The sequence below is a fragment of the Pseudophryne corroboree genome, chromosome 4 (genome assembly GCF_028390025.1).
Source record: "Pseudophryne corroboree isolate aPseCor3 chromosome 4, aPseCor3.hap2, whole genome shotgun sequence".
Classification (NCBI taxonomy): domain Eukaryota; kingdom Metazoa; phylum Chordata; class Amphibia; order Anura; family Myobatrachidae; genus Pseudophryne; species Pseudophryne corroboree.
Window position 1 is genome coordinate 805,482,102 of NC_086447.1, and position 26,601 is coordinate 805,508,702.

Genomic DNA, 26,601 nt, shown 5'->3' on the forward strand with positions numbered 1-26,601 from the left:
GATGCCTCCTTAGCCACCGTATATGTCACTTACACGTATGTCCTACCCGATTTCTTTTTGGTTCAACCTCTAAGTTATATAAACTTATGTAATAAAAACACACTCACTCAACACATGTACACTTTCGTTTCTATATCTATTTCTGCGCAGAAATTTTCTTTAGCCCAGCTGTGTTACCAATTAGGAGCAGGATCTGTTAAACTAAATTTCAAATTTTCCAAAAATAGATTTGCGTTATTTACCGCGTCGCGTTATCTACCGCTGTGCGTTTCTTATCGCCTTTGCGTTACTTGAGCTACGTGGGCGTAACCGGACGCTACGTTGCGTAATGAACGCTGCGTGCGTCGGCCTTTGGATTGCGTACGCTAGTCTTTGTTAGAGACACGTGTACGCAAAACAAAGATCCACCGTAACACAATATACTTTTATCAATGTAAACGATCCCTGATCATCTACCGCGTACCCCACTGGCTTTGCCTTATCTCCCAGGCAAACCTGTGTGTTTGTCTACACTTTTAACTATTACCTCTATTCTTAAACTATGAAATAACAGCAAGTCTCTTTTAGTACTTTCTATCAACTATAAAAATTGGCAAACAGGAATAGTGATATACGAAATTGAAAAAGAAATGCAGATATATATGTATGCGTGCGTGTATACGCAAGACAGAAGAGAAATAAACAGTTTTAAAAGACACAAGCGTTTTGTTCTTACTTCCGGTTCCCGGATTCCTTCAGCACTCTTTATCTAAGTGAAGCAGACGCTTATCCCGTCAGCACTGCGAGACAACCTCCCACCCTTTGCTGGGGGATAATGTCTGCTGATCTACCTAGTGCAGATATGAGAAGGACAGGACGAGTCCCCAATTGACAATGTTAAATTCCTTTGTCGTATAAACAACCCTTAATGAAGTCTAAGAACACAGTACGCTGTTTACTTTAAGAAGTACCGTAAGGGTACGCTAGTTGCGTAACGATCGCTCAGCCGAAGGCGAGACGCTCAAGCGTCACGTTCGCTCACGGCCCAGTGATCACAGGACAACACGTTATTGGCTATGACTAGAGTAATGATTCGCTATGGCGTAGCGGACGCTCGAGACCACGAGGAGATCACCAGCGGCGCAGACGCTCACAACGCTATACCTTTATGTCTAAACCTTTTATCAATGAATACACAGAATACCTTAATGTGAATACAGGGTGTAAGTGCAACCTTGTGTAACCTGACTAACTACAAAGCTGCTTGAGCGTCACCGACGCTCAAGTGAACGCTTAACACTATGAGAAAAATACACAGATACCTGTTTAGGGTCCAAAGCCTATTATCTGTATTATAACTATTATACTCGCAAAAAGAATCACAGTACAAATGATACACTACAATATAACAGAGACTTCCTAACCAAATAACTATACAAGAAATACAATACAATACTATGCTGATCTAATACAATACGATAATAGTCTAGGGGAGATGTGAGAGAAAAGAGAAGGGAGAGAGAGAGAGAGAAATGGAGAGAGATGAGAGAAATTGGCTCACAGTAAGACAATGATTACGGAGAGAAAACTTACGCACAAAGGGTATGATCGCATGCGCCTCGATATCCAGCTCCCGATTATCAGCAAGAAAACCGTTGATGAGAGGTCAAAGCTGGATGCCACAGGCCCGTCTTTTATGCTACTCACACAATGCAATCTAATGGTCCCTACAACCTCATTGTCCATTGGACGCAGGAATTCGGCTTCGCATTATAACAAAAGGTCATAGGGTGATTCATACAGGTGGGCTGTGACGATTTCAAACAGCTCAGGTGGGTGGGAAACTAGGTTTCCCGCCGCATACCTGAGTATGAGTAAATAATAGAAATGGACATAAACTTCTTATGTCCATAACTATCCGCACGAGCGATTAATACGCTCCAAACCAACACCGGAATATTGTTAATTAAATACTCTTCCGATGGGTACCAAACACTGCTGTATGATTCCTGTTAGACCCTTAGCACAATACAAAGAGGGATTCCTCCGTTCAGGGACATTCCATATTAACCAAACTTTCAGAATCTATCAAAGGGACCATGGTCTACAAACTACATTAATTGTGAAAATATGTAACGAATGAGTCGCACGCTACGGTTACATAAACTCTACCGTAAATACGCATACCGATGCGAGCGGGTGCACGCATCAGCGGGTATGCGCTATCACGGGAAAGCGCACGCATGCGCAGCGCGGACCAGCGTGAGGTGCAAATATGGCAGCGTGTATAGGGATATTTTTCTGACTTTGACAACACAGATGCCCCTCCTTGGGCTGTAGACACGGACGCCCCTCCTAGGGCTGTAGACACGGACGCCCCTCCTTGGGCTGTAGACACGGACGCCCCTCCTTGGGCTTTAGACACGGACGCCCCTCCTTGGGCTGTAGACACTGGCGCCCCTCCTTGGGCTGTAGACACGGACTCCTCTGTGACTCTAAATGGCTTGAACATTTTTCTCTGGACACCCAGTTTGGGATAAGGTCTTTTAATCACCGGACCCGAGTCATAAATTTGAGTCTTCTTGACACCCCCATCAGCAGTAGCAGGATCGGCTACTGTGGATGACTTGTAGACATGAGCGCTATGATACTGAGATTTGTCACCATTCCCTGGCTTGCGAAGAATGCAGTCTTTAACAAAATGACTGGAATTTTCACAGTAAAGACAGAGGTGTAGCTCCCTACGCCGCTGACGTTCAGCTTCAGAGAGCTTGGGCCGTGGATAGTTCTGATGAACAACTTTTCCTTGCACAGAGGAAGAGACTTTATTAACTGGATGGGACAAAACAGGATCAACAACGTTGGTAGTATTCCTGAAGAGATCAGGCATCACAGAAAGAGTACTAGACAAAAGTTCTTGTAACTGTAATAACTTCTGGTAGAAAATCTGCAGTTGGTCAGGAGTCTTAGTGCAGAAAGTCAGAGAATCTCTGGAGAATGAATTCCACTGCAGACACTGTGCCAATTGATGCTGAGTCGACTCCAAACCCTCCAAGCGTCCTGCAATATTGCTTAGGAGGTCCTGCGTCAGACAAACACTTTCGGCCGGGTCCATGTGGCCAGTTCCTACTGTCATGACTGTGGTTTTGTGAACCCTGTGTTAGTGAAGTCTGTGCGGGCAACTGGAAGACTATGTGAATATGAGGCTGGTCTGTAGGAATCAGTGAGAAGAAGGAGCTATCCCTGGCCGGGGATCGAACCCGGGCCTCGGCAGAGGAAGCCGTATCCTGACCACTGGATCACCAGGGACTTTGATAGCAGGATGATGAATGCATAGGTGAGACTGTACTGGATATAGTGTCACAGGAGTAGGTGCTTATGTACTCAAGGTTACTGGCAGGATAGTAAGACAGACTGGTTACTGGTGAGACTGAGATGCAACTGTAATGCGGGCTGGTACCGGATATAACTGGAAACGCAACTGAAAGTAGAACGATGACTGTGGCTGTAACTCTAGTACGAGGCTGAAGAACCCTGCGACTGTGACGGTAGAATACTACAGCTGTGGTTTTCAGTTGAGACTGTGGAATACTGTGACTGTACCTTTAAGATGAAACACTGCAACTGTGCCTTTAAGTTGAGACTGTGGAATACTGTACTGTGCCTTTAAGATGAAACACTGCAACTGTGCCTTTAAGTTGAGACTTGTGGAAATACTGGATATCAATGGTAACACAAATGTAATCCAAACTGGGTAATAAAGGAACAGAGTTTTTACAGGAACTGAAGTACAAGGGTTACCTTTAGGGAGCTCAGCTTCAAAGCTCACACAGAGCTGTGTGTGACACGAGGAACTGGCAGCGTTTCCAACTCCAGCCTTCAGACTTATACTTCCTGGTCCTTGGTGATTGGTGAGCAGTGTCAGGTGATTCAGAGAGTCTCAGGCTGGCACAGGATTGGACAGCTCTGGGTCAGGTGAACAGTCACTGTCATGTGAGTACTCTAGACTAAGCTGTAAAGTGGAGCGAGGCCTAGCAGGCCGAGAGAACACTGAAGCCTGAACTTCTGCAAACAGAGGATGCTGGCTTTTAGGCCTAAACTTCAGATTGCTGAATTCAGACTCACACAGAAGATCACCACAGGTGGAGCTTGTTAACTATTACCTTCCAGGCAGAGAACTCAGGAAACTCAGGAAACTCATGGTGCTGACAAGCTGTTTATCTCAGTGAGCAAAAAGGCACAGGATCCAGGACAGATGGCAGAGGTAAGTCGCCAAATACGAGAACTACAGTCAGGATCGTGACATCACCAAAGCAAGCTCACTTATCTACACAAAATCAATAAATAAATGATGGGGGTTTAGTTAGTGAATTGGCCAATGCACAGAAGCCTGCAAACTGCTTGCTAAGGTACCCCACCTTCATGCAGGTCTTACACTATCACAGAGTCTTAAAAATTAAAACCTGGCAACTGTATCACACATAACATAACTGCAAATATGCCTACTTGGTTTAATGTGTACCTGCCACACACCTTATGGCTTTTAAAGGTACATTAGTCACCTGACACTGGCTGATAAATTACTAACCCAGTTGCGCAGAAGGATTGACTAAATGATAAAAACAATACAATTCCCTGTCCTTATAGGAAAAGTTCGATCCAGGTTTTTTTCGTTCTCCTTTCAATGTTTCCACATCAGGAAAAGTGCCTCAAGGGGAAGAGAGAATATCCTTAGTGCAACACTGTTTGAAATACTTGGTCACACTCTCTAGATTTATGAGTTATGCACTCACATTTGATAAATGAATAACAGGCTCATCATCCTCAACATTTGTTTTCCTTCCTTCACCGCAGTATATAAAACTCAGAAAGAAAATATATTTAGTGCAACACTGTTTTCTTAAAAGCAAAAGAATTTATTACAGAATAGCATTCACAATTTTTAAAAGAAAATAGGGAGTATAGGACCTCCTCAGAGGACAGAATGACTCTTACAAACAGAAGGAATCGGATCCAGCCAGTCCAGCCGCAGCAAGATGTCAATGTCCCCACGATGTTTACCAGGAGAGGTCCAAAAAGTCCAAGAATCCACCAGCTTTACGCGTTTCGGACACTCCGGTCCTTTGTCAGTGTCCGAAACGCGTAAAGCTTTTAAAAGTGTCTTTTAAAAATTGTGAGTGCTATTCTGTAATAAATTCTTTTGCTTTTAAGAAAACAGTGTTGCACTAAATATATTTTCTTTCTGAGTTTTATATACTGCGGTGAAGGAAGGAAAACAAATGTTGAGGATGATGAGCCTGTTATTCATTTATCAAATGTGAGTGCATAACTCATAAATCTAGAGAGTGTGACCAAGTATTTCAAACAGTGTTGCACTAAGGATATTCTCTCTTCTCCTTGAGGCACTTTTCCTGATGTGGAAACATTGAAAGGAGAATGAAAAAAACCTGGATCGAACTTTTCCTATAAGGACAGGGAATTGTATTGTTTTTATCATTTAGTCAATCCTTCTGCACCACTGGGTCTCTCTTCTTTCTATTGTACTATTGTTGTGGTGTGGTGAACCTGCTCTGAGCTGACCTGGGCTGCATGTGAGGCATTTGCGCAATTGTTTCTTGGTTTTTTCTTTACATGATAAATTACTAAGGAACAGCTGACACAGGTTTAGGATAATTGAGTTTACATAGGGGTGCATGAAAAAAATATATATATATATTTAAAACACTTCACTGTGTTCGCTGACTGGCTCTGATTTGCAGCTCCTCTGAGCTCTTACAGAGTAGACTCAAGATGACTCATTTAGGGTCCTTAATGGCTGAGGAAAAGGAGAGCCAAGACATCAGCTGAGACATCCGCATGCTGCATACATTATACACAGCGGCTGGCAGTGTATGCAACACACAACCCTCAAATTGATGGGCCAGGACAGCATTTGTACGAACAGACTCCACAATAAGACACCTTGTTAAGCATCTGTGACAACATTTTAAAATGAACATTATTTTTAAAATGTAATTCCAAACTTTTTTCTTAATGTAATAAAAAAACAAGAAGAAGACAAAATACATAAAACCCCATAAAACCATATTGATATTTTTTAACCGGACATGCTCTTTTTATGTAAAGCAAAGGATCAGAGGTTAGCAATTAGTGAGTGTAGGGAAGGATTTGGACGGATCAGAATATTGCCAGGGTTGATCAGGAGTGGTCTGGTAGGTCCTGATTTTGTTATATTTGGCATGTTTGTAGGTTTTGTAAGGCTCCAAAAATTGTCTAGTAATAAAAAAGGGGACACCAGTATGACCTTAAATTGTTTTACTCTATTCTGCCATCTGGGTCATAAAGTAAATCTTATGCTCCTGTCTTGTTAATTTGGATGCAGTTGAATAAGGGACAAAAAAAAAATCACCATGAGTGATTTTAGGTGGACCAAAAAAGTAGACTCTCCTGGGAAAACCAACACATGCAAGCAATACCTGGAATGAACTAAATTTGGAGGAAATTCTATCACACATTAAAACTAGCTTAATACTTCATACCAAGCACAAAATTTAGAAATTGTACTTTTTTTGCACTGCTTGATTGTTAAAACTAATAACATGCCCATAAATCAGTGTAAAGATATTGGGCCTTGTTCACAAGTACACAGAATGTCAATGTCGGATGCAGTACATCAATTTTATGCCACTGCACATGCTCTAAAGCCGCAGTGGACATCAATTGATTAACAATTGTGGACACAGAGGATTCTTCTTTCATATAGTCAGTGGTAGGTAGTCATCATTTTGGGGCAGTGGCTAGAAAACTGTAGGCAAGTCGGGAACATTTTCAGGACATTGCCTAGTCAGCCATTGCATATATGTTCACAACTGGAGGGTCCCTGGCATTTAAGGAGAGCTACTCAATCTGAGACAGCATAGCGTTGCTCAAAGGTCATATGGTCCAATCGATGTGCAATGTTCCCAATATTTACACTTATGTACGCTAGTGGAAGCTGTGAGATGCTGATAGTGGGCATCTCTGTAATCAAGACAGTGGCTGATTCATTCAAATATTTCTGCAAGTTCACTGTGAATGAAAACATGCATGTAACTGCTTGCAACTGTGAATTATCTTTTATTAATGTGGCTAAACCAAGTGTCCAGAGTGCTGTGCAGGCAAAATTACATTATTAATAACAAACAATACAAAATAAAAAGGTTCAACAACAAAAAAAACAAACAGTGATAAAACAGCTGGGAGGCAAAGTGACAAACAGGGTGTGGACTGAAATGAGAGATGCAGGAGGGGGTAGAGCGATTGAGTGCTTTGAGTGAGAGTGAGGAGCTTATACTGGATTCTGTAGGGGTAGGGAAGCCAGTAAAGGAGTTGAAGATGAGGACATATCATTGTGACCATATAGGAAGATGAGCAACAACTTTGATTACAGATTTAAGAGTAGAGAAGCAGGAGAGAGGAAAACCAGAGAGTAGGAGGTTGGTGTAGTCCAGGTGGGAGACTGAAAGAGCATGCAGGGTGAGGAAGGGTCTGGTCCTGGAAATGTTGTGGAGGAGTAAGCAGCAAAATTTAGAGATATAATGAATGTTGAGGATGAAGAAAAGGATGACTATCAGGCAGGGTACTTGAGGTACTGTAGAGAGAGTAGTATTAGCAACAAAAAGAGTGAGGTGAGAGGGAAAATGAACTCTGCAGGGGAGAAAAACACTAAGTCTTATACAAATTGAGCTTAATAAATCAATGGGACATCCAGTAAGAGAAAGAAGAGAGACAGCTGAAGATGAGAGAGGTGGAGAAGAAGAGGTCAAGGGAGAAGAAGTAGATTAGAGTATCATCAGCATAAAGGTTATAATGAAGACTGAAGTAGCTGATAAGACCACTAAGGGCAGAGATGTAAAGACAGAAGAGAAGGGTATCAAGGACAGAGACTTCAGGAATATAAACAGAAAAAGGAAAAGAGGGGGAGATACAGCTGAAGGTAGATATAGAAAACAAACAGTTACAAATTTAAGAGCATAGCCTGGCAGTGTCACAGAGCCCAAAGGAGTGGAAGGTTGGAGAAAGAGAAGGTGGCCAATAGTGTCAAAAACAGCTGACAGGTCAAAAAGGATGAGAATGGAAAAGTAGACATAGTGGTGAGAAGGTAAATGATGACCATAGCAAGCGCAGATTTTGTGGAATAAAGGGAGCAACAGCTACAGAAGCTATTGAATTGGGTGAAGAAGAATGTGTAAGGAAAGTAAAGTGGTCAGGAATTGTAAGACAAATTGCTTCAAGAATCTGGAGGCAAATAGAAGAAGAGAGGTCGTGGAATCATGATAGGGAGTTGGAAATCAGAAAGGGATTTTTTTTAGAATGTGAGACTCTAATATATATATATATATATCAGCTGAGGCAAAATTCTGCTCCTCCACAAACATATATTCATTTTGGTGGAAATATAGGTGTGTACCTGCACAAACTACCAAATGTGATTTTATGCTGCACTTCATAAATGAGACCCTGGATCAGCAAAACTATGATTATAAATCTGTTATATACTACAGTGGGACAAAAAAGTATTTGGACAGCCACCGATTGTGCAAGTTGACCCACTTAAAAAGATGAGAGAGGTCTGTAATTTCCGTCATAGGTACACTTCAACTGTGAGAGACAGAATCTGGAAAAAAAAAACCAGGAAATCACATTGTATGATTTTAAACAATTTACTTGTATATTCTTGTGGAAAATAAATATTTGGACACTACCAAGCAGCAAGATTTCTGGCTCTCACAGACCTGATACTATGGGTGTCGTGGACACCCACGAGTGGGAATAGTCCCTGCTAGTCGGCATGCCAACTGTTGGGATTAGGGGGGTGTGGGATGTAGGTGCCAGTAATGTGACCGGTGGTCTACTGACCTCCAGTGACATAACTACAGCCCATGTATGTATGTGTGTATGTATGTATGTATGTGTGTGTGTGTGTGTGTGTGTGTGTGTGTGTGTGTGTGTGTGTGTGTGTGCGTGTGTGTACACATGCATGTTTGGGAATTTAGATTGTAAGCTGAAATGGAGCAGAGACAGATACAGTATGAATAACAATATGATCTGTAAAATGGTACAGTACATACATTAGTAGTACCATATAAATAAGCAATAATATTAACAATAATACTTTGCTATGAGCACTTCGGTTAATGCAGCCAAATGAAGGCATATGGAGGCACAGGACTTTTCCAAAGCTACATTTGCGCTGTTGCTCTCCTGTACCATTTTCTGATTTATAAATGTAAACTTTTTTGCAATAACTGCAGTATAGACTTAATAAATTGTGCAGGGTTTTCATTATTGATTAAATGCAAGTATTCTCATGTAAGTATTTTCATGTAAGTATTCTCATGCTTGATAACTATACCATATAATCATGACTGTAAAAACTTTAGTATTTAGTCAGCATTTCTTTTGATTCCTATCAAACCCATTCCAAGAGGTAAGGATGTAATTAATGGAAGACTGTACATGGGCTGAGTGAATGGTAGATGTCAGCCATTGCGTGATGGGCAATCATCAATCATCCATTGTCAGTTATTTCTGTCTCACTGAGTAAGCCTTTATTTAAAGCATAAAGTAAGAATGTTGCTAGACCACAGGAACAAGCCCTGAGCTGTTTGCAGGTGCTGCAATTCACAGCTGTCAATTAAACCCTTGACATTTCTATAATGGCCAAGAGGCAAAGCATATGCAATTGATATTTTATATACCAAAAAAATACCAAATGCTACTTTTTACACCATCTATTAAAAATAATAGTTAATAAAAAATATTTAATTTAAAAGTACAATAACATTATAAATTAGTATCAGAATTAAATCCTATAAATACTATATTTTATATTATGGTTGCACTTTATCGTGCTTTAAAAATGGTCTAAAATTAATTATTTAGATGAAACAACTGAGCTAAAAGTATTCTTCTTTATTTCTCACTTGACGTTTTTTCCCAAAAATGAATTCATAACGTTTGGAAAAAAGAGTGGACAGGAGTGTAATTACAATAAAGTTTTTGGATACTTGAATGATAGATAATAGTTAATTCATAGAATAATTATGCCTGTTGTATTATAGTAATATGGTAGTAGACTGAGAAGGAAAATAATATGTGGATATACAGGTATGGACAGAAAACGATAATAATAACAAATAATAATAATAATAATAATGGCAAAAAACTGCTAGAGATATAGCTAAGTCTTCAGAAAATTTTATTTAGCTAGCATATGATATACAAAGATTTTAAGCAGAGATAAATGTGTTATCCTAATTATCCTAGTTTTTTTTTTTACATCCTAAAAAATCTAAATATATTGTGGATTGCAATTGTACTTCCCAACAGTACTGAATACCGATGGGGAGTTTTGGGCAGCTAGGGTAAAATGCTTACTGAAATTATGCTATCATGCCTACGCGTGATGACATCACTTTTGTAAATTAATAGAAGAAAATGGAGGAGGGGGGGGGGGGGGGATTGGGGCTTGAGTACCATTTTTCCAACTGTGTCCCTAAAGAAGCTTTTGTGTAGTGATTAGTGTGATCTCCAGACAATAGCTCCTACACTAAAAACAATTCATGAAGTCCAAGGATGGGGGAAGATCTGCTCCATCCTGGTTTCCATATATTCAGGGGCACATGCATATGGAAATGTGAATACCCTTTTTAAATGATATGGACACTTAGTGGTTACTATCTGGTGAACACCTGTATATCCCAGATATTATTACCCACCAATGCGAAAAACATAGATTTTCCATAGATAGGGGTGGTAGATGTGCCCTATCACCCCCATAATGGTATCTGCACACATGGGGGCACCCACACTTGAAAGATGGAGTCCTTTAAAATAAAATGTGCAAGTGACATTAGCTAAGATGGAATAATGAAATATTAAACACTACGGTACTGTACCTCTGCAATCTGGAGATATTATATGTGTTAAGTTTGTTTGGAGTAATGCGTGTTTCCAGCATACTGTACGTTACTTACTGAAAGCACCTATTCTAATAAAGGGCCTAATTCAGACCTGATCATAGCAGCAAAATCTTTCTATAATGGGCAAAACTATGTGCACTGCAGGGGTGGGCAGATATAACATTAACAGAGAGAGTTAGATTTGGGTGGGTTATATTGTTTCTGTGCAGGGTAAATAGTTGCTGCTTTATTTTTACACTGTAATTTAAATCTTAGTTTGAACACACCCCACCCAAATCTAACTCTCTCTGCACATGTTATATCTGCCCCACCTGCAGTGCACATGGTTTTACCCATTAGAGAGAAATATTGCTGCTGCGATCAGGTCTGAATCTTGTGTACATGTTTCCTACAAGGTGTAACAACTCTCTTCCCCCTGTATATGTTCTTGATATGAATGGTAGAAATAGCTAAAATTAGTATTTCCGATTATGGATGCGCACAGTCTCAGGGTTGCTGAAAGGGGGTGGGGTTAAAAGACCAATGCTGCAAAAGAGATGCAGCCATGTCTCAATTTGATGTGACCATGCCTCTTTCAACATGTGATGCAGCATGCAAAGAGGACCCTGGCATTCACAACAGGACATGGCCATGCTCCCACATGCTTGTCACTCATCAAATAATTTACAATAACTCATTCTACAGTATATAGGTCTTTATGCAATGGCGCTTGTTTTGTTATTCTATAGTAAAGTAGCTTTTTGAGTAAACATAACTTTTATTATTAGATTAATAATAACAGACTATTCCTAAGTAATATACCTGGGAGAAAATAATAATAATTTGGTACAGTATTATGGGGGTAATTCAGACCTGGGCAGATATTTTTGCTGTCCTGCGATCAGATAGTCGCCGCCTACTGGGGGAGTGTATTTTAGCTGTGCAAGTGTGCGAACGCATGTGTTGCAGAGCTGCACAAACTCCTCTGCGCAGCCCAGGACTTACTCAGCCGTTGCGATCACATCAGGCTATTCAGGACCGGAAACTGAAGCAGGCACCCTACCTTTAAATGCTTGGACACGCCTGCGTTTTTTCCAGACACTCCAGGAAAACGGTCAGTTGCCACCAACAAATGCCCTCTTCCTGTCAATCTCTTTGCGATCGCCAATGCGATCATTTTTTTCGCACCATCCCGTCGCTATGCACCGATGCCCAGTGCAGTTGACCGATGCGCCTGCGCATTGTGGTGCATACGCATGCGCAGTTCGGACCTGATCGCAGGCTGTGAAAAAACGCAGCCTAGCGATCAGGTATTCAATTACCCCCTATGTTAGAGGTACTACACACATTCTTTAGATTTAAACCTTAACAATGGTTCTATGTTTGTTCCATGCATTCTGGAATTATTTTATTATATGAGTCTCCACCACTATCCTGTACCAAATTACACGTTTGATTCACATTATTAAGACCTCCTCTTACATTTGGGTCGGCACTGCGTAGCTCATGAAGTACATCACATGTTGTGCGCTGGCTTGGTAGGTACATAAGATGTGTGATACGCCGTCTGCACACATATCACTCCTTGCTGTCATGGGTAAAAGGGGCGATTTATCTGAGTTGCATAAAGTGATGATTATTGGCTTTTGGGCCAAGCGTGGCAGTATTTCTGAAACAGCGCAGTTTGTGAACTGTTTGCTTGCTGCACTGGTGAAGGTGTATCGTAACTGGACAAATGCCACCATTCCGAATAACTGACTTCGGAACACCACGTGCCACTGATGTGAAAGGTGAACGTCAGCTATGAAGGTGTGTGAGGGCCGACCGACATGCTACAGTGGAGCAGCTCACCATCAAAATTAACCTTGGGGCTACCAGACGGTGTGTCTAAAACAGCAGTACTGTCCGTCTTGCTGCTGTCCATGCTGCTATTAGCTGGTGGTCATAATAATATGACTCAACCGTGTATATAGTATTGCTTTTGGAATAGACTGGGCTTTCCTTTGGTATAACATTCAAGAAATTATGTTTTCAATGAAAGTTATCATTTATGGGCACTGTTTGAGTGAACAAAAAAAAATACAGTTAGCTATTTCCAATCAGCCCAAGGACTGGTCTCTGTCTTGGCCACAAAAACTGTGCATAGAAGGATATGCGCCACTTTTTTCAACTTTTTGAAGAGCCATTTTTTTTATTTATTATTTCACACTTTTGTAAACTAACTTTGGATTTTAACAGGCAATATAATCATACCAACCCATGCTACATGTATTTACCAAGGGTGTAGTGGAAGAGGCAATCTTTTACTAGATCCAGGGGCTGATGCCGAGTTAGATATACATTAAATGCCTTACAAAAATAAGTTAAAGTAAACCACCATACTGTATATATGCCCATTTGCTGAGATGTAGACACTTTAAGATTGATAAAGCTCTACAGAAGTCCCATATGTCTGGTATGCAGTCAGAATGTCTCCACGTTAAAATGTCGATATTCTAAATGTTGACAGCAGAACATTGATGATGTCAACATGGTTAAAATATCAACATCATTAATGTTGTCAACTACAAAATGTTGACATTTCCATTAAACTTAAGGTTAGCATTAAGGTTAAGGTTGTAGGGCCTAATTCAGACCTGGTCGCACGCAGGCTATTTTTTGCACTGCTGCGATCGGGTAATTGACGCCTACAGGGGAGGGAGTAAGCGCATCGCAAGGGTGCGGACGGCTGTGCAGAGAGCTGCACAAATAAAAGTTTGTGCAGTTTCTGCACAGCCCAGGACTTACTCAGCCGCTGCGATGATCCGGGCCGCTGGTGACGTCAGGAATCCTCCTCCAGAACGGGTGGACACGCCTGCGTTTTTCTGGACACTCAGAGGAAACGGTGAGTTGCCGCCCAGGAAGGCCTTCTGTCTGTCAATCTTTTTGCGATTGCCTGCACATTGCAGACCGCACGCATACGCAGTTCAGACCCGATCACACGGCTGCAAAAAATGCAGCGCGCGATCAGGTCTGCGTGACCCCCGTAGTTTGTGGCAAAATAACAGGAAATAGAGTACAGTGTGTTAATACTTCAACAATGTCAACATCCAAGTCAAGAGGCTGAATATCAGCATGTTCAGTGTCAATATTACACACATGTCGACATTCTCATGTGAAAATAATGAATGTCAAACAAATATCATACCCCTTATACCCAGATATGCATTTGTTGTTAGTTTTGGTTTAAAAAACCAAAACTATAATAAAGCAGAGAGAATATTTCTTCTTTGTGTACGAATAAAAGCAGGGGGAAAAATACACGCACAATATGCATAATAGGAATAATCAGCTTCAGAGTTGAATTTGCAATTAGCCAATCAGAAGCAGTTAGCTAGTGCTGGAACATAATCATCATGCTCGTCATCATAATCATCATTAGTGGGTATTTGTACCAGCCCTCAGGCACCAGCTACTGACTGTTATTTATATGCCTCTGCTTCTGCCTTAGATTATTATCACAAATACATGCCCTTACTGTACTAGGCCAGTGTTTGCATACCATGCACTCCCATGTACTGCTTCCCCAAGTATAATAAGACACAAGAATCAAATTTGCAAATGCATATTTACGTATTTTTTGTGTGCATGGGTAATGTGTGAATATTAAGCTAAGCATGCAGACAATTTAGCACGGGCCCCCATATTATGCTAAGCATACCCAACATAGCATTGGCCCCCAGCTTCTCTTTCTCTTGCAGTAAACCCATGGGGTTTCTTGTGTTCATCGGAGGCAGAGGGCACACCACAAGTGCACAGCAATTTAACAGAGATGGTATTTGCCACAGGGATTCCGAATCACTTCCTACATGTGGGCTGCATGCTTACCACTGTGATACCCCTTTCACACAGAAAGGCTAATTCTTGGGTGAAGAAGTTCTACCCGGTAATTTGCAGATAAACATGGGTCCTTTTTCTGTGTGAAAGAGTCAACCCAGGTTGAAATTCCCGGGACTTTGACCCAGGAATTTACCAGGGTTGGAGAACCATGAATTATGACCTGTGTTGATCCTTTCACACAGACAAAATACCCGTGTTAATCCGCAAATTATCGGGTAGAAATTCTTGAACCAGTAGTTTGCTTAACTGTGTACAAAGAGGGGTCAGGCAGGGGCCGACAAAACTGAAATGCCGTGTAAAAGCCATGATTTTCAGGTTATAATAAAGTGCTACAAACACAAAGCTAATGGACGCTTAATACCATAGAAAGTATACATGGAACTCTAAGTAAGGGAAAACCACCACCACTGCTGTGCATCCTACAGTGAATGCTCTAAACCTGCTAAATGCATTGAGAGATACAGCAAGGTTTGTAGAGGAATATTTTAACCACTTAACTGATCATTTTCCCCCAAAAAACTGCTCAGAACTTGTCGTTTTTTTGTTTATGAGTGAATTAGATGAAGAACATGAATTTAACCCTATCCAAAATGATTTTAGTTAAAAAAATATTTTTTCCCTTCAAACATCGGAACATCGATCGGGAACATCGCGACAATTTGAAACATTGCGACCATCGCGGCTTTCATTTTGAAAGCAAGGACAGCCTCCAGGTACACAGGGGGGACTTGGGGGGGTTAATTTACACTTCCCCAGCGGCTGCTATTGTCAGCAGTGATCGGCAGTAAGGCAATCAGTAGGGGAGAGTGCAGGGAGGCAGAGGGATCTTCCAGTCCCTCTGACAGCAGCAGCAGCGGAGTGAAGTTTCCCTTCCCTGATGCTGCTAGCATTGTTTATCTGACTGGTCGCATCCTGTGCGACCAGGTCAGATAAAGCGCTTGCAGGCATGGTCACATCTAATGATAATGTAAACGGGGGCCATTTTTAGCACACTTGTAGTGCTGGGAGTAGTAACACATTCTACCTTTAAATAATGTCACCGGCATACTGAACAACATTGACAATTTTACTGGTAAAGACCCCAACAAGTTAGTTGCAGTGGGGCTTCCACAAACTTTATCTGGCTCTGCAACTTGATAAACACTGGGCAGACTATTTAGTTAAATGGGTAAAAAAAAAAATCTCATTTACACTACGTATATTGAGTGCTTAGTATGACGAGTTCCAGTGTGTTTCTGTAGAACGTATTCTCATGATTTTCTGATGATAATTAACATTCAAACTTTGTACTATTCCAGAGTAAGCTCTACTCCATGATCTTTCAGTTATTCCCTTCTACCAATCAATCAATCAATCAATCACTTTATTAAACTTATACGGCGGGATGTAGTGTAATCCAAGATCGCCGGAGGTGCGAAATACCGGCCAATCTCAGAAGTTTTTTAAAGGGGGAAATCACTTACAAGGCAAAACCATGCCTTGTAAGTGATTTCCACTTTAAAAAAACACCCAAGATCAGCCGGCATCCAGCACCTTTGTTGATCTCGGACTCCATTGCACCGCTCCCACCTCCCCCAATAGTGACAAAATATTGAATAGATGGTTCAGATAGCATAATGTATAATCCCATCACATAGTAATCACGCAACGTACTTTTGGATTCATCGACAAGTGTTCTTTGTGTTCCACTCCCTCTGCTAGTTAAGTCTGTATTAAAATTCTCAAGGTGAGGTGTGATGATGACTACATCATACTGCGTTGGTTCCCAATAGTCAAGTTGCAAACACAAAGCTCTTTGACTTTTTACACAGAGAAACATTTTCTTATAATGACTCCCTGTCATAATAAAATGTTGATCTAAAAATCAGTATGCAACAAAATGCAAAACAAGAGATTAAAGTATGACACCATAAAAAATAAATACCATTCACAGTCAGCAAACTTCCTTAAACCCAGTGTTAAAGGAGGGGTTGGAAAGGATTGAGTCTCTCTACACTTTGCCTTTAGGCACTACAGCGGCAAAAGCTTCTAATACCTATAATTATTATAATAAGCCAGAGCTTAAATCTAAAAAAAACATAATTTGGTTATTATTTACACAAGTATATTATTTACTTAACTGAAGGCAAAATATCATTAAACAAGATGCCAACACAGCAAAAGTGAAATATTATTTACTGTAATGTGACTGGTGTCATATGGTAAAATATATTTTATGGAATGAAAAGTTCCATCACGAACTGTAAATTGTATGATTTTTTTATGAAAAAGGAACTATTGTTATTCATTGTCAGGTTGGAATTATGAAAGTGTAATATATGTATACTGTAGGTCTATTTAATAATTTTGTCTGCCTGTATCCAACATCCCACTGTGAGAAAGATGAGATATACAGAGGGGAGCAGAATGTGCAGGGCTACAGGAATGGGGAACTATGGGGGAGTGGGAGGATGGATCAGCGGGATAGAAGAGCGTTGGGGAAGGGCTATAGTCAGACAGAGTGGAGGATGGAATGGAGCAGGGTGAGGTGACATGGTATATGCTGGGTGACCCCTTCACTAGTATAGAAATAATATTTTTTCAAATACGCACCACTGTTGAAATGCTTATTGTTAATCCAGGTATTCCCAGTTTAGATATTTTCTGCATTTTATATAAATTTGTCCATGTTTAATATATCATACCATTTATCTATGAAAAGAAAAGCCACAAAAAACCCAGCACACCCCACCTGATGTAACCAGCCCTGTGCTAAAAAGTGCTTCCTGATCCCAGTTGTGGTAGTTGTCCATTATTCCAAAAGTGCAAAAAAGAAAAAAAAAAGGACTAAATAGAACATATACAATAATAAGATTTGGTTTAATAAAACAATACCCCAAATCCGACATTCACTGTTTGATTTAAATACACAATCTTTATTTTTTCTTATTGTTCTGGCATAATTTAAGGCATGTAGCTATGTGACCGTCACAATACCGACGCCTACATCCTGCCCCCTCAACATCCTGACAGTCGGCATGCCAACTAACAAGGGACTATTCCCATTGGGCTTCATTTCACTCGACCCCTCCCCCCTCATGCCCGATGGCATTCTTATCCCCAGGATCCCAGCCCAGCTTCAGTGCCTCAGTACAGTACTATTGCCTGCTGGTGAATGCATATGAATGTACATTGAGCTCCCCTTATCCGACAGCTTTCTCATCCAGCATGGTGAAACATTTGTATAGAACCAGCGCTAGTGAGGAGAAAATGATAAAATCTTATACACCAGATGGATTCACAATTAAAACATTAATTAAATTTTATATATATATATATATATATATATATATATAAACCAATAACATAAGCACATGCCCCTGTACTCAATTTTCTGATAAATATTAAAGCTGTGGGGAACACAGGAAAACACGTTAGGTGCCAGCACACACCTCAATCCTCTGACCTATTGAGATGTACAGAAAATCCATTCAAACCTGAACCAGACCTCCAATCTCTAATTCCAAAAGATGATACACAGAGAAAGAGGAAAACGGGGTGACAGATGGGAGAGAGACCAAAAAAAGAACATTGCAGTGACTGACTTAAGAGAGAAAGGAATTTTTATTTTATCACAACATACGTTGACAAAACAAGAAGTATCCTTATTCACCAAGGGCCTAACTTTTGCACCTACGGGAGGTCTCAAAAAGTTTGAGACCTTCATTGACCTGAACAAATTTGTAAGAAAATTAACGCTTAAAAGACATTTTTTAAGAAAGGAAGATGCCATTATCAATAATTATGAAAATCAACCCAAATCGGGTCTAAAACCGACCTCCAGATATTACCCACTAGAATCCAAAAGGAGCAATCTTAACATCTTTTATGAACTGATCAAAAAGGACCACTGTGAAACTAATTAGGAGATGATAAAGGAAAGAAACATTACTAATTGAGAAAGTGAGGCCCTAAAAAACTTACAGAAGAACAAGCTGACAAGGAAGGGGGGGGGGTCTGGTAATCATGGACCGTGATAAATATACTAAGGAAGCCTTGAGACTATTGGGAGATGACACCAAATACACCAAATTAGCAGGCGACCCAAAGGACTCATATGTTAAAGATTTGAGAACATTATTATTGCATGGCCTACGTACGGACATTATCACTAAAGGAGAATTCCAGTATTAAATGAGATCAGACCCCACTACCCCATTTTCTACTTTTTGCCCCAAATCCATAAAAATCAGTCTAACCCGCCCGGAAGACCTATAGTGGCAGGCATTGATTCACTTACTTCGAATTTATCAGAATATGCTGACGTCTTTTTGAAAGTTTATGTGAAAGAACTACCATCCTACTTGAAAGATACCACATCAGTATTAAATTTATTGAAAGATTTGGAATGGAAGGATACATACATGTGGGTAACGATAGATGTACAATCTTTATATACCCGTATAGAACATGTGAAAGGCGTCACAGCATGTAGGGAATTTTTGGACAAGGATGTATCACTAATGGCTACTCATAAGGATTTTATCTGTAGTATGTATTTTATGCTTCAGCACAACTATTTTACATTTTTAGATCAATTTTACTTACAACGCTGTGGAACAGCAATGGGTACAATTTTTGCACCCAGTTTCGCAAACTTGTTCATGGGATGTTGGGAGAAAACTTTTATATATGATCACCACGATTTTAACAACCACATTGTTTTTTATCGACGTTACATAGATGATATTTTAATAATTTGGGATGGAACAGTTGAGCGTTTTTACAAGTTTTTAGAATACCTTAGTAATCTTATGTTCACATCCAATATCAACAAAGAATTGATAGAATTTTTGGATTTGGTCCTAACGGGTGGTGATGGAAAAATCGTGACTAAGAACTTTGTGAAACAAGTAGACACAAATAGCTACCTTCATTATTAAAGCAATCACTTGAAGAGATAGAAAAACGACATCCCTTTCCCCCAATTTAATAGGATAAAAAGGAACTACAGTAACCAGGAAGAATGCGAAACCCAACTGGAAATGTATAAAAACAGGTTTAAAGAAAAAGAATATCCAGAGCCAATCCTAGAAGAAGCCGTTATTAAAGCCAAAGCCTTGGAGAGATCGAAATTGCTAGAATACAAAACCAGAGAGAATAAAAAAGACTCCACAGCATTCATCACAACAAACAATCAACATGAGATGTCCATTAGAAATTCACTTAGGAACCACTGGGGAATTCTACTGATGGATCCAATTCTTAAAGAAATTTTACCTCCACGCCCTGAAATCATTTTTAGAAAAATCACAACGAAACCTCAAGGACATCCTTGCACCGAGCTTGCTAACCACTGAATATGATGAGGGTCGACTGCTGCCGAAATGCACAGGGTTGTATAAATGCGGCCGATGTAACATCTGCAGATATTTACACCCGGTCAGGAAGATGTTCACGGATTCAGAGAAAAAGAAGGAGTATAAAATAAAAGACTTCATTAATTGTAACAATCAATCTGTTATTTATTTATTGGAATGTGATTGTGGAAAACAGTATATTGGGAAAACCAAAAGACCACTTAAAATGAGGATACAAGAACATGTCCGGAATATAAAGAACAAGGTGGAAAATCATGCGGTGTCCAAACACTTCAACATCAAACACAATTCCAATCCAGAATCACTGACTTTTAAAGCAATTTAATTGGTTAAGCTTGGAGAGAGAGGTGGAGACTTAGCCAACAAACTTTGACGCCATGAAATGTTCTGGATCTTTCAATTACGGACCCTACATCCAATGGGGTTCAACAAGAACTATGAAATTGCCCCTTTTTTGAGAAGATACATCTTACCAAAGAATTAACTGCATCATTTATACCCTTCACCCCTTTTTCTAACTTTCCCCCCTTTCACACCATACCCTACCCTTCCCATTCCCCACTCCTGATCCTCACTCCAATCCCACAGCCCTGTACTCCATACAATACATCACGTTTTTATTCACTTAGCATAATCTGACACAAGCACAGTAACAAATTTCTACAGTCAAACCACACTGGAAAGGCCCAATCTCGGTCGATCTTGGAAGCGAAGCAGTGTTGGGCCTGATCAGTACCAGAAAGGGGGACCTCCTGGGAAGATCATGTACTGTATTTTAGAAAGTACCAAGTGCTCTCATAAGTGTGCCAATATAATACACCCAAGTAACTTACTAGTTAATTGCATTTTATAGTGCACGATCATTTTATTATTATTAATATTCACTGGCCCATAAGGTTCACAATATCACTGGCCCATAAGGCTCATAATATCTTTAATCTTAATACACTTAAGTAGTAATAATGGCACAGATTTTAAATATCTTTATCAATATTCACTGGTCTGTTATTTAATAATACTAATAAGCTTTATTAACACCAGTATTTTCACTGTTGAATACCCCTTTCTAGATGAATGTCAGCGCAGGTTATACAATTAATACACCTAATAGTATTATTCATTGATTTTCTATTAGTTGCAGAATGATTATATTAGCAATTCTCTGTGCTCCGATTATTTACATTTTGTTTTTCTTTGTTGTTCCTTTCCATGGAAACTGTGGAAAAAGAAGTTTGTCCTGTACTATGGCCTCCAGTAAAATGGGCACCGCTCTGAATACTATATGAGAGACTATTAGAAAATGGCAGCTGCAATAGGAGACATATCGCTGCAGGAGTCCGGGCTCTACATGTCCACCACCAGAGATGACAGCGAGCACATGCGCGGCAGTGTCCCAGAAGTGGGGCGGAAGTGACGAGCACGCGCACAGAGGGAATACGTACATATAGGTGCACTATTTGCCCACTGAGGTGAATGATCATTTTAATCATATTAACATAGTTCAGTACTAATTGGTTTTACCTATGCAGGATATAATGTCATAATTAAGTGTTTGAGCAGTATTAGTATAAATGGATGCCCAGTCCCAGTCTGCCTTTACCCCTTGATGAAGTCTGTGTGACGAAACGCATTGGTCAATTGATACTGACCTCTGATCCAGATAAGAACTACCTCTTTTTTATCTTACACTTTTACTGTTATTTTATTGTGTATTTACTTTTTATCCCATTTAAAAAAAAAAAGAGAATTGTATTGTTAAATCTGTGATTAAAATGATTTATTATATCTACATTGATATTTTATGCTATTATAGACACCATTGGCCATATATATATATATATATATATATATACTGTATATATATAATTTCATCAATATGTTGTTATTAATTTTTCTACAGTTCTATGTGTTTTTATAATATGAACATATATATTAAATACAGGTGTTATTGATCCATTCTATCTGGTGTATGAGATTATCCTTTCCCCACAAGCGTTGTTTCTACTGTATTGTGTCTTTATGTGCATTTTGGGGAGTGACTGCCCCTGACAACAAACAGCTGCAGAGAAAACGCAACCCTACTTAGCACCTGAAAATAGAAATACTGGTTATTATTATCCTGTATTTATATGGTGCCACAAGGGTTCCGCAGCACCCAATTACAGAATACATAAACAAATAATCAAAACAGGAAAACCGAAAACTTACAGTTGACGACAATATAGGACAAGTACAGGGTAAATAAACATAACTACATCAGCAGATAACACTGGAATAAGTATCAGATGGCAGAAGATTGCTGGATTTGGTGCAGTTGAAGACTATTAAAGTAAGAAAAAGGATAAGCACATGAGAGAAGAGGGCCCTACTTGTGAAAGCTTACATTCTAAAGATTATTTCCTTTTCCACTTTGCTAAAACATTTGTGTGCATGGTACTGGTTAACTTTATTAGAGTAATCACATAGTCTGTGACCTTCTCTTTCCAAAGAGGAACCAGTCCTACACTGACCTGCCTGAAGACTCTGGGGAAGATCATGCTTGTGGTCCCCCTGTTGAAATGAAAATCAGCCAATTAGAGCAGATACTGGTTGAGGATTTTTGGTGGTGGACCATGACACACAATTTATTTACATTTTCTAATTATTATTATTATTATTTTTTCCTTGGGGAAGAAACCAATCTGGACTGTTATACTGGCAAGTGACATGTAATCTGGGATTTGGGTGTTTACAGTTCACTATACATTGCTTGAGATGGCATACATACTGTGGTATCATAAATACCACAATTTTAAGTTTCAAACCGCATCCCAAGTCAGGCACTTAGAAACCACATACAAAACCACAGCTTAGTAAATCCCGGCCTAGTTGTTCGATTTCAAGGCCAACAGTTCCGTTTTAAATTAATATAAATTATGTTGCCTACAAAAGCATGATAATATTATTATTAAATTAGAGATTATGAAATTTTGCCCGCATCACCATAGACCTCTATGGAAATGGAGGCTTCAGACAATCAGTGTGAAAATGGGAAAGCTGAGTAACAATGAGGTTCCTCAGGATGTTTGGTGAAATCACGCTGCCTGGGCCAGTGAAGCTGCATCGAGGAAGCAACAATTGGCTTCATTGTGCCCATAAAATGAGGCCACCATGCCCCTGTTTTTTTCTGGAATGCCTCCTGATGTCGCCCTGATGCTGCCAGCAACATGTTAATCTTGTTGTGATGTTTGGGGTACTGCTAGCAAAATCGCATCTCCAGATCTGCACATGGGCAGTGCAGCTCCTGCCCATGCACACTGGCCACCTTTGAATCAGTCCCATTTTGCTCTTATGTCCCATTACAAGGATGGACGGGGAAGGGGGGCTGTAAGTGCTGGCAAAGTACAGTTAGGGCGTGACTTGAGTCCTGTTGCAAAACACACAGTGGTGATGATAATCAGCGTACGCTTCTGATTGGCTGAGTGCGTCCTAACCCTGATACTATTATTACTATTATTAGTGTGTGGATGCTCTCTTCTCTGTCCATAATTTAATTGATATTTGCAATCAGTCTGCAGCATTAAAGCAGATTTGCATTTGATCTTCTAAAGGGGCAGATGTTTTAATTTGATTGAGCTTAATTAGTGTTCATAAGTATCATGTATTTAATGTTGGATTTAAATGTAATTTACATTTGTATATATTTATTAACAACATTCTCCAGACATAGACATACCATATTGGGTATGAATTACATACTGTAACTTTAGTATTTATAAAATTCTAGATAGAAGATAAAGGGCCAAATGTATTAAGCCTTAACATTAGATAAAGTGGAGATGGATAAAGCGTGATAAGTAACTAGCCAATCAGCTCCTAACTGTCATTTTTCAAACACAGCCTGTGACATGACCGTTAGGAGCTGGTTGGCTGGTCATTTATCACTCTTTATCCATCTCCACTTAATCTCTTGTTAAAGCTTAATACATTTGGGCCAAAGTGTGGAAAGATAAACTCCATGGGAGCATAGCATTACACTCTGGGAGTAGTGTCTTCACCCACACTTTTCCATACCTGGCACAATACAGGACCCATCTATATTTACCTCCACTTAAAAATAATTCGGGGTCTATATTTCCTAACAAATAGCATTTAATTAAAGGGCAAAATAGGCAAAAATACATAATGTCCGGTAAACTTTATAAATTATTGTAATTTATGGATGTTTGCCTATTTTTGCCCATAGCAACCAATCAGCTTTGAATTAGCATCTATCCGGTACACCCTATAAAATGATGCGTAGAAGATGATGTGCTTTTGACCTCTGCAGGCATTATCCTGCATTTAGCTCCTCCATATCAATGGGGGGGTCATTCCAACCCGATCGCACGCTGCTCTTCATTGCAGCCGTGAAATCAGGTCGGAACTGTGCATGTGCTGCGCCCGCATCACGTCATTGCCTGGCAATGGTCGTCGCCGGGCAGCGACGCCGCTAGCGAAGAAAGCGGACGCAGTGGCGACCGCAAGAATGTTGACAGGAGGAAGGTGTTCTGGGGCGTCAACTCACCATTTTCTGGGCGTGAAGATCCGAACGCAGGCGTGTTGAGGCGTTTGGAGGGCGGATGTCTGACCTCAATTCCAGGACCTGCAACGCTGAATTCATCGCACAGGGTAAGTAACTCTTACCCTGGTCTTGTTTTACACAAAACATTTTTTGCATAGCAGGGCTGCACAAGCGATCGCAGCCTTGCTATGCAAAAATACACTCTCCCATAGGCGGCGTCCAGTTGATCGCACGGGCAGCAAAAAGTTGCTATGTGTGATCAACTCGGAATGACCCCCATTGTCAGTTAAGTACTGTGTAAGACTACAAGTTTTACCAATAAACTCCTACACACGAGCCTCACAATGATTTTTGTTCAAATGTTTTAGTTTTATTGACTATTTTATTAGTTGGAAGCAATTTCCACCAATGATATATAAGTTAATTATAGACTAAGGATTCCTAGCAGTCAAGGTATTCGCGTCTTCACTAATTCCGTATGCCAAACATAAATTTGAATGAATGATGTCACAAGTGGGTGTGGACAGTTTTTAAGCACATTGTTACAAACAAATCAGCATAAATGATTGCCCCTCATCACTGCACCTGAAGGTACTTAAATCATTCTGAACTTAAACACTTACAATATATCACCCTGATAAATGCAGTAACTAGCAATGAAAATGTATATTTCTGTGTTATTTGCAAAGCAATACAGAAACTATTTCAACGATGACGAGTAGGATATTATAAAGGGCACCACAGCTGAAATACTATCCGAAAGAGCAATTAAAGTTTAAAGTTAGCCCCAAATTGTGCTCTACTTTAAATGAGGTCAACAAATGCAGCAATATATCTGCGAGGACAACCTAACCTTAATGAACTCTACAGTGATCTCTAGAGTCAGTTGTTCAGAGTCAGATTACACTCACATCCTGTGACCTGTCATCCTGGTTCCAGCAGTAAAAAAAGAACTATATTCATTGTTAAAAGTCATTATGATCAAAGAGGTGTAGGAATCTTTTACATCTTGTAAGTATCGTACAAGTATTCTTATGGAGCAGCAAATACCCAACACTGACATCATTTCAAGTCACACATCTCAGACTTTAATGTTTGTATTTAAATCTTCTGTTATACATAATAAATAAACTGGTGTACATGATACAACAACAAAGACAATAAATTATAAAATACAAAAAAAAACTGAAAAAACAAGGAAAATGTTTTAACCAGTAGAGGGCAGGTTACCCATTGCTGAGATGCTGCCTAAGAACTCATCACATTGTTCCACCATATGCATTCAATAACAGAGGACTAGAGTAGTAGATTGTTGTTGTTATTATTATTATTATTATTATTATTATTGTTATTATTATTACATTCTATTTATAGGGCACCACAAGTGTTTTGCAGCGCCGTACAAAGGTCAGTACAGGGAGACAAAACTTAGCATTACAGTAAATAAATAACAAAAATAAAGTACAAGTAACAAAGAGCACCACAAGTCTCATAACATAATACAGCTAAGATGTAAGAAGTGAGGCAGTAATCATCGTACTACTTGGGGCTGGTGGCCATAGATGGAGATGAGCCTTTACCAGCAGGAGAAAAAGCGGGTAAAGATGGTCACTGAGTAGGAGAGAGCTGCGAGTAAAATGTTGAGAAGAGAGCTTTGACAACAAGAGGAAAGAGGGTCCTACTCTGGAGAGCTAACAATCTAGTGGGAAGGGGCGACAGACAGATCACATGAGGTGCAAGCAAGAGGGAGGTAGCCTGATGGCAGTATGTAAGCAAAGCAGAGATGTTCAAGGCATGAGGCAGGGGGATGGAGGAGCAGCCTCAGGACTAGGTTATGCATCGGAAGGGTAGGCTTTGATGAATAGGTGGGTTTTAAGTGCCAGTTTGAAGCTTTGCA

The 26,601-nt window shown here is 39.9% G+C and overlaps 1 non-coding gene and 1 pseudogene across 1 annotated transcript; one reads left to right on the top strand and one right to left on the bottom strand.

Moving 5' to 3' along the window:
* Positions 1-3,218: 3,218 nt before the first annotated feature.
* On the bottom strand, positions 3,219-3,288 carry TRNAR-CCU (transfer RNA arginine (anticodon CCU)). Its single transcript has one exon. It is a non-coding gene; the product is annotated as a tRNA-Arg (tRNA).
* A 17,531-nt stretch (positions 3,289-20,819) lies between these two features.
* Positions 20,820-20,938, top strand: LOC134912462 (5S ribosomal RNA; annotated as a pseudogene).
* The last annotated feature ends 5,663 nt before the right edge of the window (positions 20,939-26,601 follow it).